This window comes from Crinia signifera, chromosome 2, assembly GCF_055691185.1.
Source record: "Crinia signifera chromosome 2, ASM5569118v1, whole genome shotgun sequence".
In the NCBI taxonomy this organism is placed as follows: Eukaryota; Metazoa; Chordata; class Amphibia; order Anura; family Myobatrachidae; genus Crinia; species Crinia signifera.
Window position 1 is genome coordinate 213,295,675 of NC_139218.1, and position 6,000 is coordinate 213,301,674.

Here is a 6,000-nt window from a genome sequence, read left to right on the forward strand (position 1 = left end):
TTATGTGGTAATAAAATATATTTGTGTGTATATTATGTGTTTATACAGCATAAATGCAAGATACTTCAAAATACATCATTGAAATATTAAAATATTCCGAAATACGGAATAATCCGTTATCCAAAATTCTCCTGGTCCCGAGCATTTTGGATACGGGATACTCAACCTGTACCACTTACATATTATATAACCCTTATAAACTAGAAACCTACCACCCCTCAGCAGCTGCAGCAGAACATCAGCAGCTCACAAAAAAACTTGGGCTGTGAGAGGGTTTCTGGGCAACCAGAATGCCACCTCTGTGGGCTACAGCCCCTTATATAATACATAACAATCACCCCTAAAAAATACTACATACTACATACTTAAATACTACATATATTTCACCCAACACAACATACAGTATATATGACCCCTCCATTAAGTTTATACTACATTTATATCACCCCTACACACCCCTTGTATCCTAGATACCTATCCCCCCAAAAAACATCTCAAATACTGTATACCTATCACTCGCCCACACACTAATTTATATAATATATACCTCTAACCCCTCCACCACTGTGCCCCTTTTGTACAATATACAGTAACTTTCACCTTACCCCATATACCACACACCACCTACATGATGTGGCTGCTCTGCTCTCTCCCTAAAGGGCAGGAGGCGGAGCCAGACGGGTGATAATAAAATGAATGGGAGCCCAGCCAGGACTAGTGACGCTGGGTTAGTGCAATATGAATTGCTGCAGGCGCCTAGCCGGCGTCTGGCACCCATCGGCATCGTTAGGTAAGCCACAGAACTTCCCTGCTGCCAGCCCCCACTGCCTGCAATCCACACAGTGAGCCGCTTGAGCCGGCGGCGGTGACAAGGAGCGGGCGGCGAGTAGACAGCAGGCGGTGAGGAGCAGTCATCCAAAGGCAGTTGAGCAGCCTTGGATGCCAGCCTGTAGATACTCCACTGGAAGTGCCTCGGTGACAGACTTCAGGGACGTGCTTTCTCCGTTATGAAAGCACGCCCCTGTCACAGAGGCAGATGTGCCTGCCCAATCACATCTACCTCAGTGACAGAGGCGTACTTTCATATAGGCAGAAAAGCACGTCCCCGTCACTGAGGCACTGCTACAGGTGCCGTTTCTACAGCTTTTTTGAATGGGCTTTTACAGCCCAGTGCTCGGCTTCGCCCACTGCCCGCCCCCCTGAGTCTGGACATTTATCATTGTTAGCGGGAGGCACCGCACTTGGTGCCTCCTAGACCAATATATATATATATATATTTATTTTTTTAAAGGGGTAAAAATGATTATAATATAAAGCATATACTTATGACATATAATATGTGTCATAAGTATTTTCTTTGTATTACCCGTATATACTCGAGTATAAGTCGACCCGAATATAAGCCGAGGCACCTAATTTTACAACAAAAAACTGGAAAAACGTATTGACTCAAATTGGACTCTCACTCGAGTATAAGCCGAGGGGGGCTTTTTCAGCATAAAAAATGTTCTGAAAAAGTAGGCTTATACTCGAGTATATATGGTATTTTAATTATGGTTAATCATTAATGACAGGGGAGGCTCTGCCTCCCCTGACTGCACGTCCCTGGAGTGTACATAGTGGTAGTGCTGCTGCTTGGCCATGCTGAAACTGTGGCAAGGCATGCTGGGATGTGTAGTTCATCCACAGCTGGAGGGCCGTTTATTGTCCACCCCTGTTCTAGTGTATATAAGGCTTTAGACTAATTGGTGCTTTGTTTCCTACATCCAGTCCTAACCGCACTGATATCAGATCTGCCAACATAAGCCACTTTCAAATTTCCACTTACAATACTATCTGCACTGGGGACTATAAAGCTGCTTATGTGTGTGTGCACTGTATTTAAAAAAGTTTACCCATCAAGTGTGTAAAGGTCCATACACACTGGGTGACTATGCCCAGCGTGTATGGATAGCGATGATAGCCGCTCAGTGCATACACACTGAGCGGCTTTCCCCCTGCCCAGTGCCGTTGGAGGGGCGAGGACGGCGTTGCATAGCGCAGAGTTATGCAATGCCGTCCTCAACGCCGCTCATCTGCTGGTATAACCAGCGGATGAGCGGCTTTCCCGGCGATGATGCGGGAGTGCGCAGCAGTGCTCATCCCTGGGGCATACACACTGGGCGGCTTTCAGCTCCCAGTGTGTATGGGCCTTAACTCAACATTATTAATTGTGTGCTCCCGCAAATTAACCCCCTCCTTCTGCTACAGAGGAGGGGAGGACCTATTTAAGAAGTATACACTCCCCCCCCCTCCTCCTCCTTGCTGTCATCGCCAAGTTATTATGCACTTGCTGATGTTGAAGATGCACTGAGTAACAACTCCCTCCCAATATTGCTGGGGGCACACACCGCCTAGAGCTGGGGTAGCCAACTCCAGTCCTCGAGAGCTACCAACAGTTAATGTTTTCCAGATCTCCTCACAGAATCACAAGTGACGTAATTAGTTCCATCTGTGGATCTTTGAAAATGTTTCAGCGAGTAATGAGTGCACCTGTGCAGCAGCTAGGTTGTCTGGAAATGTGAACTGTTGGGGCTGTTTCACACAGTACGGTTCCTGCCGCACGGTGAAATCCCGTACGGCCAGGGAGCCGTGCCGCACTCAGCAGTTGTGAATGGACACTATTGTGTCCATTCACACGGGACGGCCACGGCCCGGCCGCACGGCTGCAGCCGGATCCCCCCACTGGAAGGGACGGCTGCCGGGCTGTGGCCATCCCTGCCATTATAAAATTCTGAGTGCGGCGCGGCTCCCTGACCGTACGGGATTTCACCGTGCGGCAGGAACCGTACTGTGTGAAACAGCCCTTGGTGTACGGCAATAAATATACTTAAAATGTATACATAAAAAATGTATCTAGCTAAATAGTTATGCTTCATATCAGACAGGAGTGTTATAATTATACAGTGTGGCTCAGACCAGATTCCAAATAAGTCAACAGAGTCCTGCTCAGTGAATTAAAAACACATACACAGTGTATTAAAACCACATAAGAGTTGAGTTCTACTGACTGGATGAAAAACATACTCAAACTTGGCATACTTTAGCTATGCAAATGTGCAACTACACAATGGAAGAACACCTGGTACCAACAACTTCATGTTAATCACAAAAGCAGATAACATCTGTATTTGATCTAAATTTGGCCATACACTTGGGTAAAAAAATAAAAAAAAAACGCGGGATGACAGAGCCAGCCGTGCACAGCTTCTGCACATGCGCCATGCCGCCATGAAGCCTGCAGGGAACCAGGCTGTTTGGGAGATGCTCTGTACCTCAAGGTGCGTACACACGTACAGATTTTCTGATCTATCTGGTGGGAACAAAAACCTGGAAATGTATGGGAGCATATGACGATCAAAAATTTCCAACCAAATGTAGGAAAACAAAAAAAAGATATGCTTTGATAATTTTGTTATATCAGAACGATTAAACAATTTCTGACTGATCACTGTCTGTTTTCAAGTGTTTGGGAACAATTTTTTGAATGTCAGTTGCTCCCATACATTTCCAGGTTTTTGTTCCCACCAGATAGATCAGACAGAAAATCTGTATGTGTGTACGCACCTTAAGTCTCACTGGTGCCTTGCCTGCATGACTGCTGTGTCCTCTCTGGTGCTGATCCTTGCGCTGGGCTACCTGAGCAGCTGACTGATCCACTCTGCTCCTATGCCTGCTAATATTTTGCCAACCATGTCCCAGGCAGCCTCAGTGAGTCATCCAACAGGTTGCTGTGCCCATAGACAGCTGCCTAATGGAAGCGCTGGTTATAGGGTTAGACTCGGGATGTGGGGTTTGGTTTAGGTGACTGGCTAGGAGGTTTAGGAACTAGTGCTTAAGGTCAGGCTGCAGGGAGGAAAGATTAGTATACCTGTCAGGATTCCCTCTGGGCAGTGTGGCAGTGGTCCCGGATCGAGCTGCAGCCCATCAGCTCCCCAGCACTGCCAGCAGAGGCCAACCTGGATTAAGCCGCAGTGTGTACCAGCTCTGTCATGGAGGAGAGGCTGTTGTACCGGTGCCTTAGTGAGTTGGAAGCGGAGGGGGCATCGGTCTGCAGTCCCCACGATCTTGCTCTCAAAAGGTGCACTCCCTGGCAAACAAGTTCGATGAGCTGTCCCTCCTCATGGGAAGCACAAGGTCGAGCATTGCAGGATCACCTCTCCTATGCTTCACAGACACGTGGCTGGATGACCACATTGCTGACCCCCCGGAGTCCCTGAAAGGATTTGGTCTCTACAGAGCTGATCGCTCCACGGTTCTCTAAGGGAAAACAAAGGGCGGCGGCATCTGCTCCTACATCAATGATAGATGGTGCACCAATGTCATGATCCTAGGCAAATCACGCAGCCCTCACCTGGAGATGCAATGTATCAACTGCAAACCCTTCTATTCCCCCCCGGGAATTTGCCTCAATTGTCCTAGTGGGAGTGTACATCCCCCCCAAAGTCTGCGCAAAGGAAGCCCTGCACCACCTGGCCACCAGCCTATCTGACATGGAGCAATAACACCTGGACTCTGTTCATAGTGCTGGGTGACTTCAACAGAACTAATCTAAGCCAAGAGCAACAAGTCACGTGCCCCACCAGGGAAGGCCGTAGCTTTGACCACTGCTACACCATTTTTAAGTCTGCCTTCTGGTCAAACCCCCGTGCTGCACTCGGACTATCTGACCACTGCCTCATCCACCTACTCACTAACTATACGCAAAAGTTGAGAGCGGCTAAGCCTGTCATCAAGACAGTTAAGAAATGGACTAACGAGGTTAAGCTGAAACTCCAGTCCTGCCTCGACTGCATAGACTAGACGCAGGCATGTCCAACGTTGGCCCTCCAGACGTTGAGAAACTACACATCCCAGCATGCTTTGCAATAGTTTTAGCATTCTCTAATAGCAAAACTGTGGCAAAGCATGCTGGGATGTGTAGTTTCACAACATCTGGAGGGCCAACTTTGGAAATGTCTGGACTAGAGGGTCTTTGAAGCCATCCTACACAACACATTTATGGCAAGCTGCTCAATCAGATTGTGATGTCACTCAGGTGCTAAAAGGGAGGGGTAATTCTGGTTAGGGGAAAAAAAAAATTTGTATCCAAATTGCACAATGAGTGAGAAATAACTACATAATAATCAGATAATACAGAGATCTTGGTTTCATATATCTGCAGATATAGGGCTAAAGCCCCAGGCCGTACGTCAAGGCGTCTGTGTCACTGGGGGTCCCTAATACTGGGTATGGGTGTGGGCCCCCATCATGCCGGCACAGGCTGATCACTCCAGGGCAGCACACAAATGAAGATTAGTGGGGGTTAATAAAAAGCACACAAGTGCTATGTAAGGAAGTGAAAGGTGTGATTAAAATACTAAATATATACAATGTGATAGGGAAAACATAAGTGTTAATAAAGTGTTAGGGTGTGCTAACCTCAAGTAGCCCAGCCATACCTAAACAGGGGGCACCACACCCCCAAACCTATCCCATAAACAGTAACAAATATGTCTGGGTCTAATAGCCCAGTGTAAGGCCACATGATAATGGCTTACAACATCAGGCGGCAGCATGGCCGCGCGCTACTTCCGGGTCGGCGTCCCCTCGCGCTCGCCACACTTTCTAAAATAAACTCCATGCCAATGTGGATAGTTCATACCCCCACTATCCACGTTGGCGTGGAGTTGATTTTAGATAGTGTGGTTAGCCACCGAGTACGAAGCGTGGGCGAGCCCCGCAAGGGGAAACAGACCCGGAAGTAGCACACAGCCATGCTGCCGCCGTGAAACTAAACAAGTACCAAACATTTTGTATCCCAATTGCACACTTAGGGGTAGATTTATTAAGCTTGGTGAAGTGATAAAGTGTCTAATTTTTATCACCGGCCAATCAGCTCCTACCTGTCATTTTTCAAAAGTTTATCACTTCGCCGAGCTTAATAAATCTGCCCCTCAGTGAGAAATAACTACATGACAT